The 13269-nt window shown below is 38.6% G+C and overlaps 1 long non-coding RNA gene across 1 annotated transcript; it reads left to right on the forward strand.

The window, feature by feature from the left end:
- The first annotated feature begins 13 nt into the window (after positions 1–13).
- Positions 14–13032, forward strand: LOC106489017 (uncharacterized). The gene is made up of 6 exons (XR_010883444.1): positions 14–77; positions 1813–1996; positions 2483–2522; positions 2963–3031; positions 7158–7292; positions 11863–13032. It is a non-coding gene; the product is annotated as an uncharacterized lncRNA (long non-coding RNA).
- The last annotated feature ends 237 nt before the right edge of the window (positions 13033–13269 follow it).

Here is a 13269-nt window from a genome sequence, read left to right on the forward strand (position 1 = left end):
CCCCCACCCGCCCCCGGCCCCGAGGAGCCGCCGCCACCACCGAGTCTCCTTCCTGGGTCCCCCCCACCTCTGAGCAGGTGAATGCCGCGGCTACTGCGCCTGCGCAGCCAACGTGGACGGGAGCGCACGGGACGGTACGGCGCGCAGCGAGGCACAAACTTCCCGCAGGAATTGCCCGTCGCGCCCCCCGGGGCAGGCGCCGGCGGTGTCCCGCCCCACGGGGCGGAGGCCGCGCCTGGGGCCCGCTGCGAGGCGGCGCCGCTTCCATATGCCTTCCCCGTGGCGGCCGCCGAGGCGGCTCAGGGCCGCGCCGCGCCGCCCGGGCAGCGAGGAGGCGCCCCGCCCCGCCAGCAGTCCGCTCCGCGGGTCCCCGCCTGCGACGGTTGGCGGCGGCCTCAGCCTGCGCCGGCGCCGCGGTCTGCCCCGGTGATACATACACATAGCCCGCCGCCAGCGCCTGGCGGCGGCACCAACCGCCGACACCCGCTGCCCCCCGGCTGACTGCCCTTCCCGGGGGCGGCCGTGGGTGGGCGCCCTGAAGGGCAGGTCCCGGCGGCTCCGGCGTCGCCTCTCCTGCGTTTCCTGTAATGCGGCAGGCACCGGATTTCAGCGAATCGCGTTATTAGTCTGTTTGATCTCATTTCTCAGCCACCAAACGTTAATTCCCGCCTCCGCCCCCCGGTGGGAGAGTCAGCTACGTTTGTCCGTCAGAAAGGTGAAAAAACAGATTGTTGATAATAAGAAAAGCCGTGTCCGTACTGGGTTAATTTCCTTTCCACTACTGTTCACAGTTTAAGGGGCCACAGAAACCATTTAATGTAATGTGTTACCTTTAAACCACATCATCAGCATGGCACTTAAACCACTGTAGCATCCAGTAGCTTCTTAGTGTGTCCAGTATCAGTACAACTAAAGCAATAACTTCACAATCTCCTTAGCAGAAAGAGCCAATAACAAAAATAAGCGGTAATATTATTTTGTTGATGGTCGAGGTCTGAAAGTAGTTTTCTGACTACTTAACTCTGTATGGGGGAGGGGTACAGGACTAACCCCCTCCAGGCTGTTGGGCTGCTGTAACTGACCATGGGCAGCGTGCCCATCATCACGGCTATGCAGCTTACTAAAGCTCCCGGGCATCATAAAGTCAGAAAGGGAAAAAAGCCTACCCAAACCTGCATGCTGTACTGCATTATTATGGTTAATTTGCTCGTTTGTGTAGCCAAAAACATACCAGGAAAAGATGTGGCTAATTTAATGTACAACATTAAGGAAGTGGAAGATGATTCAGCTCTCTGCTATTTTTTTTTTTCTTCCATAATGGCTGTTCTCCGAATGGGTGGATAAATCATTTCAAAGCAATCCTTTTCATCTTGAGGGGTATGGTAAAGTAATGCAGCGAGCTGACTTGCCAGAATGTTTGTAATAGGAGTGTATAAGCCCTTGCATGACGCTGTCAATCTGTGGTGATTAGTGGTAGTTTCATGCACTTTTACAATGTGCCAATTCTGGCTTGTGAAAGTTTGTGACTAAACCATGCTCAAAAGTTGCTTTTGTGTTTTACTGAAAACCGGCCTGCTTATAATAAAGTCATGTTGTTTTCATTTTGTCCTGAAAACCTGTGACTACTATTCTATGTATAAATCTGAGGTATGTTATTTATCCAAGTAAAGGTGGAAAGACTGTATTAGAAATGGATAGTTTGCTGTACACTGACTGAATAAGTAAGAAACCTTGCAGCAAACAAACTGCAGTAAATTTTTCTTAATTTTTGCTACATGTATAAAAAAAGGTAATTTTCAATGGTTTGTTTAGCTGCAGATAAGCTAGGAGGCTGGTAGTGATCTTTCTCTCGGTAGTAGTCATTAGGACTACTATGAAAACGTTGGATGGCAGCAGTGTTTTGTGCAGTCTACTGATTTCTTGTGAGGAATGACTATCTGTTGATTTGAACCACCTTTCCAGAAGCTCGTCTGAACCTACAAGCCATAATAGTCAGGTATGCATTTTGAAGATTTTTATATTTTCTATAGGTGGGCTTGGAAACAGAAGTATAGGAAAGAGTCCCCAGGACTAAGAGGGCAAAAACGCCTGAATAGCAGTCCACAAGGAAATGAGAAAAGGTGGACAATTCAGTTTACTGCAGCTCATAAACATCAATTCTCTACTTCAGTCCTCTCTAAATATCCCATGTACAGCTCTAAGGCTAGCAAGCGAGAGAGGCATTGCCTGAGGAATGCTCTGGGAAACCCTCTAAAAACTGCATCCTTGAGTCTACTAATAAATCTGTGATTCTCTCATATCTGTGTGCTCTATCATGAGCACACACATTCTCTTCTCCAGCATCTGTAATTACACTCTAATTTAAAATCTAAGTCACTAAATGTAAATCTGAGTTTGATGGTTAGATGTATATTGAAAGGAAAGTGGCTCCTACAGCTATCAGATGAAAAAGCAGAGCTTGCAGCTGCCTCTTCTCTTGCAGAGCATTATCCTGGTGGATTATCTGTCAAGATATCAATGTGGTAAGTAAAGTCTTCTTTTCTCTGTTTCTCTCACTGTGTATTCTACTACTGCTGCCACTGCCTTTCTTTACTTTTGTCAGTTTTTTTCTCTTAATGTTTTTTCCTCACATTTATAGGTTTGTTCATTCCTTCATAATATGTATCCATCACAAAAGAGAGAGTGCCATATTATTTCTTTGGAAAATCTAAAGCTTGAGGTAGTTTGTGTGTTCTCTTGCATGTTTCTCATAGGACTGAAGGCTGTGGTGCAGAAAATGAGACTAGAAACCATAATAAAAGATAAATTGTTTTCTCCTATACTAAAAATCCTAGTTACTATAGAAAATGTAAGATGATTAACTGGAACTCTGTTCACTACTAAACCAACATGGTAATCATATGGCAGTCATTTTACAGAGGATTTTTCACAACAGCAAGGTGTTTTGTTGTTTAAATTCCAGTGGGCATAATCACCTCCTGTTCTCCAAAGCTGCTTAAACTGAGTTTGAGGAAGAGGTGAAGTAATACTTGTACGTATCATTTAATCATATATAAGTTGGTGGCATTTCTATAAAAATCAAGGACAACGTGAATTTTTGTACTTTTGAGTTGGTACAAAAGTGTTCTGTGATGCGCTGCTATGTGTCTAGTGTTGCTTAGATAATATAAAGTGATATCCCACATTAAGCAACAGTATACAAATTCTGAAGATAGTTATGCTAACTTTGCAAGACACAATCATAAGTCTTCTAAAAAGGCTTTAAATTCTGTAGTTCCTGGGCAAGTTATTTTGCAATATACAAACCATTTACTCCAAACTCCATAGTCCTGGGGGAATTGTCTGGAACCATATTCAGTTTTTCTTCCCTCCCTTTTGGGTGTCAGAATGCCTTATTTAACTGAATAGTACTTTATTTCCAGAGAGTTCATCTGATTTTATTAGACTTCTGTGTGAAGTGAGAAAGTAGTAACTGAAAGTGAAGATTTGTCCCTCATTTTTTATCTTCCTTAGCTACATCATATGCCAAACAAGACAATTATTTGACATTATTGCATTTTCTGTGAAGGATAAATACACTTCTGCTAGCAGGTACTGGTTATGGTAGGTAATTAAGGAGAAAGTTCTGTCCCCACTTAAATCTGTGGCAGTTGTTAATATACCTCCATGGGAATGGGAATAGAGCATTAATGTGAAAAACTGTGTTTTCATAGCAGTCTAAACTGCTCTAATTGTTGGTGACAGTGGTCCACACATCCCTACAGTCTCATTCCTTGCATTGTGCCAGCTACAGTGCTTGTCAGACCTTTCTCTCGGCCATTTCAGTGTGTTGAGTCTGCAGAAAACTAACCTGACAAAGAGCAAATAATTTTCTGCTTGGTGTGCTGAGTCCCACATGTACAGGAGCTGTTGCAAGAGAGACAGAGGCAGCCAGAAGCTAGATAGGTTTATGATGCCAGAGTTCTTATTTCAGATTGCTCAGGAATGTATGGTCTTTGTTGAGCAATTTGCTTAACTTTAAACTGAAGTAATCCCACTCCAGTATCAGGGCTGCTTGTTAGCTGAACTTGAAAGAATTACTACTATCTTAGTCACTAATAATGGTTTACGTATTAATACATATGGCCTCCAGCCAGTCTAGTCCGCTTTAAAAAATCCTATCTTTAAGTTATAGTAGCTTTCTGGAAGTCATAGGAAAGCCTTGGGTATAAATTATGAATATGGCTTTCAGTACTCTTTTCCAAACCCACAACTCCAATTTCTTTGTGAAAAATGTATGAATTTGCTAATAGCTTGTTCTTTCCATCCAGTCATCCATTGCAAATATGAAAAGACATAAAAGAAAGCCATATAACATATATAGCATTTATGATAACTTTTTAATGTTGGTTCATATTTTGTTTCGAAAGGAGGTTTGCCATCAGCAATGCTTGAATTTTTCTTTACATCATTATCAGAGTGTTGTCAAAATAATGTCTAATATGAAATACTTCTATTATTCCTACTGGATAATATTTAGCATTGAGGCAATTACTTTGGAAAATAAATGAATAGGAACTAGTAATAGTAGACCAACTTAACCACAAGGCAGCACTAATCAAATAACAGGAGTTACTGTCCAGAGCTTAAAATACACACCGCTGTTGCAGACACCTTATGGGATGCTGTATTTTGTAATAATTACAGTTTTTACTCCTACTTCTAAAATCAAAAATACTAATGTTACTATTAAAGCAGTCATACAAGGCACAATACATATGTATATCGGTAATAGTTTCAATCAGTTAGGAAGTATTTTGATCTTTACTTCAGCACAAAGGTTACAGATGACAGCATGTTATCTGATAGTGCAATGAAAACAGTGACAACTCATTGTATATGCAGCCTACAGAACAAGAAATGGAAAAGTAGTCGTGCAAGATAAATCCTTTAACTATATGACTGTGAATAGAACCCTGCAAGTATTAATATGAAAGCTGGACTTAATGAATAAATAATCAGAGCATTTGTCTAGCCTGATTTTACTGCCATTTTTACTTTTGTATCTAAATGTTGTAACTTTCAACTACCACCAGATGACACTGTTCTAGAAGATTATGACTATGCCTCTCTAGAGTCACTGTCAGTATTATAAATGCAAAACTATACCCATGATGGGATGAGAGTTTAAAAACATTCAGGCTGTGGAATTGCAAAAAATTAAAGCTTCTGTATCAATTGTAATTCAGGGCCCTTTTGTGTATAAAGTACATGCTGCTGCAAGTAACTTGCTGGATATCAAGTATTACATTTCTTTACCATGTGGCTGATTTGATGGTTGATGTGGAAAGAGTGTATTTTCTATTTATCTGTGTATTTATATGTTCACCTATGGTGCTCAGTTATTGGTCTGTTCACAGTGAAGGAAAAAATGAGCAAAAAGGCTTCATTAATAGCTATTTGAATAACGATAGTGAGTGGCTTAAGGAAGAGGTGGATTCGTGGAAGTGTTCAAAGTGCTCAAAGCTATGAACAGAGCAAGGGCAGTGTCTAAGAAAGCTGAAAGGCAGCCTAAAGGCTACAGTTGTTGTTCAAAATGAGGACTTAACTCACTTCACAGCAAGAAAAAGCTCACAGGCATTGCTGCTCTATACTTTGGGAGGGAATGGAAGCTCTCTGCTCTACTGGGAAAGTTGTTCTGAGATTATGTTTCATGCCACACACCTCTCTTTCCAAAAGTACAAAGTGCAAGCTCAGGCATTTAAGACTACTAAGAACTACTGCAGTAAACAGACTCACTAGTTGAAACAGCAGGGGAGAAAAATTATTTATGATCATTCAACTGAATGGCCATAAGGCCATGTGCAACTCTACGCTGTATGGAGTGAGGTGTCAATGCCTGCAAAGGCCTTGTAAGAACTTGTCTGCAATACTGATTATAATTCCGCTGCAAAGAAGGGATGTTCTGATGGCCAGGAAATGCACAGCCTGTTTTAGGAGAGGTAAAAAGAGTGGCCATTAGGTTAGGAAACTGAAAGCAAGAAGAGATAGAATTGTTCCCTATAAACACATCAAGGGGTTAAGTGCATTGAGGAAGAAGAGCTATTTAAGCTCAAAGATGAAGTTGGTGTAAGAGCAGATGAGTATAAACTGTCCAGGAATAAAATTAAGCTTGAAATTAAATAGAAGTCAACAATTAGGGGTACAAGATTTTGGAACTTGCATTGGAACAGTCTAAAAGAAGTAATGATGGCAAAAATATACATTCATATAAGAACTGGATCTTTTTGTGAGTGGGAGTATAAGACACAGAGGTATTTAAATGCAAGGGACTGGATTTGATCCTGCAAGAATCTTAGTGTCCTAAAACAAAAAGTTAAGAAGAGCTCATCATTTTTTTTCTACCTTGTTCAGTGGCATTCTCTTTCTGCTTTGGCTGGTGTGTAGAAACCTTTCCCTTAACTGCCTCTTCTAATTCACTTTAATTGTTGCATTTCCTTTAAAAGCTCTGGATGCCACAAAAAGGGAGCCAGTGATGCTATAAAACAGCAGATCCTTTATATCAACAGTGATGCTAGTCATGAGTTTGGTTTTAAATTAGCTAGTAATAGACAGTCACTTGAGTAACTTCATACTTGCCTTTTAATTACAATATATAATATGTGTAGGAAACTCATGTCTAAAAAGAGAAAAGAATTTGCTCATGAAGGCAGAGTTTCTTTATGGTCAGAGTAGCGGGCTGGTTTCCAGGAGAAGTGGGTTGTATTCCTGGTTCTCCCATTACTGCTCACTGACCCTGGGCAAACTGTTTTGCCTCTCTATTCTGTTGATGTTTTAAACTAGAACAGTGACACTATCCAGTTCCTGGCAAACACATGGTTAGTTTTCCTCTTTGCTTGCCCAACTACTGATACAAGGGTCAAAGGAATGACTGCTTAGATAAATACTTTTTAAGAATACAGAGCTATGCATTCATAAAATTCGATTATCTCCCGGCTGAGATTTTTCTGATTCTATTATCATATTTTCCCCTTAAGTACTGTCATTAAGAAGTAATGATTTGACCTGATCATTTCTCTTCAGCAGGGCTAAGTATACATGCAAAGATCTAGAGACAGTGAGCCTATACAGTTGGAACTAAAAAAAACCCCCTAATTTAATTTGTGTGATCCCTTTAGGTAAAGTGCTGAACATCTAAAACCACATCAATAGAGATGCTACGCCAAGCAGAATTCACTGCTGTAGAAAGTCACTGAGTCATCGTATGACAGATTTTTCAAGAGATGAATTGAATAGCACTTGCAACTATCAAGGTAAGCAACTATTTCAGGGAGAATCAGAAAGTATTTTTCCCAATTACAATATTGCAGAATTTGCTAGGTCATTAAGGAAAACATTCACTTTCGTTCTGCAGTATCAAGTATATCAAACTGATTGATGCAGAATACAGAAACCAGTGATTTAAGGATAACTATACTACTTCCCTGCATCACAGTTTGTAGGCTCTACTATTGCAAAAGAGAACAAATACGCATCTTTGAAGAAGAATAACCTTGTTCTGTGATTACACAAAGCCAATACATGTAAAAGCACAAAGACAATAGTTTTATGTAGCTAGATCTATCAATTAGTACTTGAATTCAGGACTTGTGAAGGTTATGACTGTAACAGAGCTAAGCACACTCAACCAATTTCAGATTAGGAATTTGTCAACATTCAAGCTGATATCCTGATCCTGTGATACTGTTGCTTGAGTATTATCATAGTGTAAATTCCCTCCTACTTTTAATTTTAAATTTTTTGGAGGGAAGGGCTTCCTATCCTCCTTAAATCTTTCTGGCTCCAAGGATTTACTACAAGCTCTGCCACCCACTGAGGAAGGTAGAATATCTGGTTGGAGAGACTCAAGGGCTTTAGGCCTGAAATTCCTTTTATGTCTGACCTACTTCTCAATGACAGGCCCATAGGGCACTTCTGAATAAAGAAGAGTTACTTACCTTTCAGTTGAAAATAATGAATACTTCATCACCTCTACTGAACTACCATAGGAGCAGAATTATTATTCTGTATTGATTTAAATACATAATATCTAGTTTTCTTGAAGTGCTTTAGAAACAAAAGCTAGGTAGGTCTGATGATATGCCAGTAAAATAAACTCAGGTGATTTTACAGGGAAGTAAAATGAGTTCCAGACACTCAAATGATTTGTATAGTAATGCACAGCAACTCAGTGGTAGATAGGGGATTGGAACATGGACAGTTTGATACTGTTTTCAGATCTGTAATTAAAAATATTTGTATCCCTGTAGTCTAGAAGACATCCTTACTTAATTACATACACACATAATGAAGAAAGATCCCTTCCCTAACTGTACGTTCATACTGTTTCATAGTCTGTAGGAGTTCATCTGCATGTAAGGATGACAGCCACTGGCATGCCACCTCTTTATTATCCCCAGCCCTGCTAGCAAAGAAATATTGCCAGTGCAGATTCTTGATCATGAAGCACTTCTTCAGAAAACTATTATTTAAATGGAAGCTTTTGCCAAGCTGATCAGAATGCCCCAAGTAACTACACAATTTTGAATCTTCATCCGTCAACATGCACTACTTCAAATTAAATTCTAATCATGGTCATTTTCCTTCTGTCTTAAACTTTGCTTACCTTATTTTTTCACTTTGATTCTACACTCCTATCTCATGCACATGAAGTTTTTGCTTGCTTATTCCAAAACAGGCCAGAGACATTGGGTTTGGTTTAATAAATATGAGGTGCAGCTCACGGCATAATTATGTTTCATTATTAATATAAACTATTCCTTATCAATGAGTGTATCTATTAAAATGGACCGCTTGTCTTGTAAATGGCAAAATACCAGTTTTCCAACAATCCAAAACAAACTCTGATGCCTGTAATTGAAGGATTACAATGTTATGTGTAGAGAGGAAAAACCTGCTTCAAAAAAACTATCAGCACAAAATAGTGACAAGTCTTCACACGAGTATCTCATCTGGTAATTTGCTTCAAGCCATCTGTACTTTTCTGTACCTCTAACTTGTTTAAAATGTGTTTTAAATCTTTACTATCATGTGTACCTGCAAACCACCTGTTTTGTTTTGTTTATCTGAAGGGACAGTGTGAGGGTTGCAATAATATGGTTAAATTTATAGCAAATACATCTGGAGAAATAAAGCACTGTTTCCTTCAGCTTCCCAGCCTCTCAATTCCATGTAATTATTGTTCTCTTTGCACTGTGTCATGCAGTGTTTCACACTGCAGTTTCATGACTGCTTTGGCTGATCTGCTCTGAAAGGTGCCATCCTGCCTTGCTCTAGGCTACATGTTGCCGCTCCTCCTCCTGTCAAAGCTAGAGCCAATGTAGTCACACCTTGGGTGAATTAGGAAACTGAACATCTGAAAACTTTTTTTGGTGGGTCTTTTTTGTGAGCCTATGTTGGCTAAGATGGATTACAGGCTCAAATGGGATCCAAAAAAAGAGTGAGTTGCATGCAAGAGGGCAAAGCCTCTGCAAGCTCTCTAACTTTTTGCAATGAAAAACACTAGGCAGTTGAGGAGTTTTTATTATTTTCTGAACATGTTTTCAAGGATGACTAGAGATGACTGCAGAGTTTTGCAGCTAGTTTCCATTATTCCCAAATTTTGGAGATGCTTGGGTCTGAGGTTTTATTTGAGCTTGCAATAGAAATAAGCGTATACTGTAAATCCTGGCTTAGTCACATGTACGGGCATTGATGTTTACAGACTACACTTCATGCTACATAAACATGAATCATTCAGTAAGAAATGCTCAATTATTAGACAGTGCTATTGTCTATATTCAATAGCACAATGTCTGTTTTCTACTTTGGAGCTTAAAGTGGTTTTGATTGCACATCTATATCATTGTACACTCTGATATAAGAATCTGAAATTATAATTAAATCTGCTTATCTGACTTGTGGCTTACAGCTGAGAACGTGAAGAAATGTATTGCATCAGACTACATTTTCCATCTTAAATGCACAAATGATTCAGATAACATCATTTGTTGGCCCAAATAAAGTGACTATCTGCCAATATTTAAAATTAGAAGAGTAAAATATTTTGTATTCTAAATTATTTTAATGGTCCCCTATATACAGACTCTAAAGATAAAAGATTATTCTGCTTTCAAATGCACAAAATGAGAGATTAGAAAAAACAAATACAGCAAAATAGAATTTAAAATTCTCCTGAATTAGAACATTCTTCCTTTACTAAACTCTAATACTAACAGCTTCATAAATATAACCACAGATTCTCTATTCCATTCTGCATAATCACTTTCAACCTGCAATTTAAGTGTAAAATGCTCCACTTCTGATTTGATGACATCATCTGACTCTCTACATCTGCATAGATGTAAACCTGCATAGATGTAAATGATTATACAAGATATCACGCAATATGATCTTAAACTATTACATCAAGACAAACTCGGCTCATTGTCAGTTGACCTCAACTTGTCCTCCAGCACTTGAAACTTCATTTGGAGTAACACTGTGGGGGATGCGATTTTTCACTTATGAAAGAGATGAGCTGATGAGGACTGCATCAGTATTAAATCACATTCAGGGTCTTTGGGTCAGTTAGAGGTCATGATCTGAAAGTTCAGCTGTAGTAAGGTATTAGCAATTTTACAAGTTTCAACTTGGGACTACAACAGAAAGCAAACTAACTTGGCATTAAAAAAGCAAAACAACTGCATCATGTTCTTACTCTGGGTAAATTAAAGCATTTCAAGCAATTTGATTTCTATTACCAACATGGCCAGGTCCTTCTTATGAAACCAGGAGCCAGATCATGACGTGCTTATTCTGATTAGCAGTAATTTGTATACGTAATGCAAGTGAAATGAATCAGAATTATGATGCAAGTCACTGCTTAATAAAGGGTTTACAGTATGATTTTAAACTCTGTGAATCTTTTATATTAACCACATGTAATAATACTTATTCACAGAAGTGCTACACTTAATTTTTTACCTGAGATTAAGGCCCAGACCTTGCACTCAGGCAGGGGGACTGCTGTGGATACTTGGGTTGGAATACGCAGAGTTCACTGAAATGCTGAGGTGTAATTTTGTCTCCCATTGATAATGGCTACAACAGAGATGTGTTATTTAGTCTTTGATTTCCACATGTAACGTGTCATGTATTTGTATTTTCCCTTTAACTACCCAAGATAGCATGAAATGTTATTTCCACATCATGAAGCTCTCGACACATCTGTTCAGCTCATTCTTCAATATAAATTGGCATGATCCAAAGTGCCAAGATAATTCTGCAGTTAGAATTTTGCTCTAAGGATATAATTTAATTATTCATTAAGACATTGAGAAAAGCAAAAAGCCCACTATGGTCAGAAAAAAGCGTTGCAACCAGTTGAAATTCCATAAGAATACTATAAATATGCCCACAAACACTTAGAAGGAAGGCATAACTTCCTTTTGGCTTCATTCAGATACTGTAATAAAGATAACCCTTCACTTGCTGTCATAATGCATTAACTATTGCCATGCTATTATATAATTTTTGTTCAAAGCATATGCTAAATCATCTAATGGTTTGCACTGAAAATGTTTCATGCAGTATTTTTTCTCTTCCTTGCTGAACTAAAAATTGCTTTCATTACCTAAATTTAATCTAACTGAATGCAATATGGAGGTTCATACATTCATTAATTTTATTCAAAAATACTTTTCCAGATACTTAATTCTTTACAGTCTAGTGGTCCAAACTTTTTCTAGTCCATTAGGGACAATACTAAGCATGTAACGAATTGCAGGCAACATCAGATTTTGTTCTTGCCATCCTCAGTTACAACCTTTTATTTTCTTACAGCTATGAACAATGCTAGAAAGTCTCATTGGGTAATACACTGCCCACGAGCAATGGCTTGGGGTCTTCTGGAGTAGTCTACTTCGCATGGGCTCAAGCATGAGCCACACTGGAAGGTCAGGTACAGAAAGGCAACTGTGGACTATTATGAAATAACACATCACTGTGAAGGAGGCTGCTTTAGGCTCTGCAGTGTTGGCAATCTAGAGCGCACAGTGCAGATATATATAAAATATTCTCTGTTGCTATCACCTCACACTCTGCAAAACAACCATGAAGCTGTCGAGCAGTTTTGGAAACAATTTCTCTTATATAAGCATCCTGAAAAACTTCAGAATCAAGCTGGTACTTCTCTGCAGATCAAAGGGGAATTGCTGCATCGGAATAATACCTAGTCTCCAAAACCAAAACTGGAAAAACAGAGATCATACAGGTAAACAAAGCAGTTGCTCAACACAAGGCTCAGAGCAAAAAACAGAGGCAGGTGGTGGACTGCAAACACAATCTGGAGCAGAGAGACATGTACACGACCAGCTTTCAAATTGCTCTTGGTCCAAACATGAATAAAACTTCTGAATTTTAAGGTAAAGGATTGCAGTTTTTACTTTTTAAACTGATTTACATACAAATAAATCCAGTTTTATCATTCATGCAGAGAGACCCTAACAAGACACAAGCAGAAAGGATCAGGACAAAAGCTCTGTTATATGGTGCAAAGGAAACAATGAGGGGAGAGAACATCGCCTTATGTTTACTTGAGAAGATCACCACTACATACAAGGAATGGTAACTCCTATAAAATGAACTCTATTAATAAAAAATAGTTCTAGTTAGTGAAACTCATTTCGTTCATGCTGAAGTGGAAGAATTTTGTTGTTCTGTTAATTTAGCCTAACGCTAAGACTGCTCAAAGGCTGAGGCTGCTCAAAGATAGGTGTAAAATTTTCAGAAATACTGAAAGCATAGAAAACAGAGCTTTCCATCCAGTGTTTCCAGAAAGAAGAATTTTTAGCTGGGGAAAGAGAAGAATGCAAATACTGAATACACTTTAATGGCTTGCTTAATGAAATGAAACACTTTCTTTAAGAATAAGAAATGTATCAGGTACATTAGTCACAGAAAATACTGCTAATTTTTAAATAAAAAGTAAGAACTATTTGCTTTTTAACATCATGCTACAGACTGGGCTCTGTTGCTCTTTAACCTCTTAAGTATATTTTTGTTTGTTGACATACTTACAAATAAGGAGAAGTATAAATACTGAAAATATAAACTATCAATAGAATTCTAAACATAGGACTCAAAACCAACCCTCATAATGCAAATACAGAAGAGAGTGATGTTTCTAGAGAAAAAGAATTAGAAAATCACTATGGAGATAACAGCACAGTATTGAGAAATAAGAGTAGC

Source organism: Apteryx mantelli, chromosome 2 (genome assembly GCF_036417845.1).
Source record: "Apteryx mantelli isolate bAptMan1 chromosome 2, bAptMan1.hap1, whole genome shotgun sequence".
Classification (NCBI taxonomy): domain Eukaryota; kingdom Metazoa; phylum Chordata; class Aves; order Apterygiformes; family Apterygidae; genus Apteryx; species Apteryx mantelli.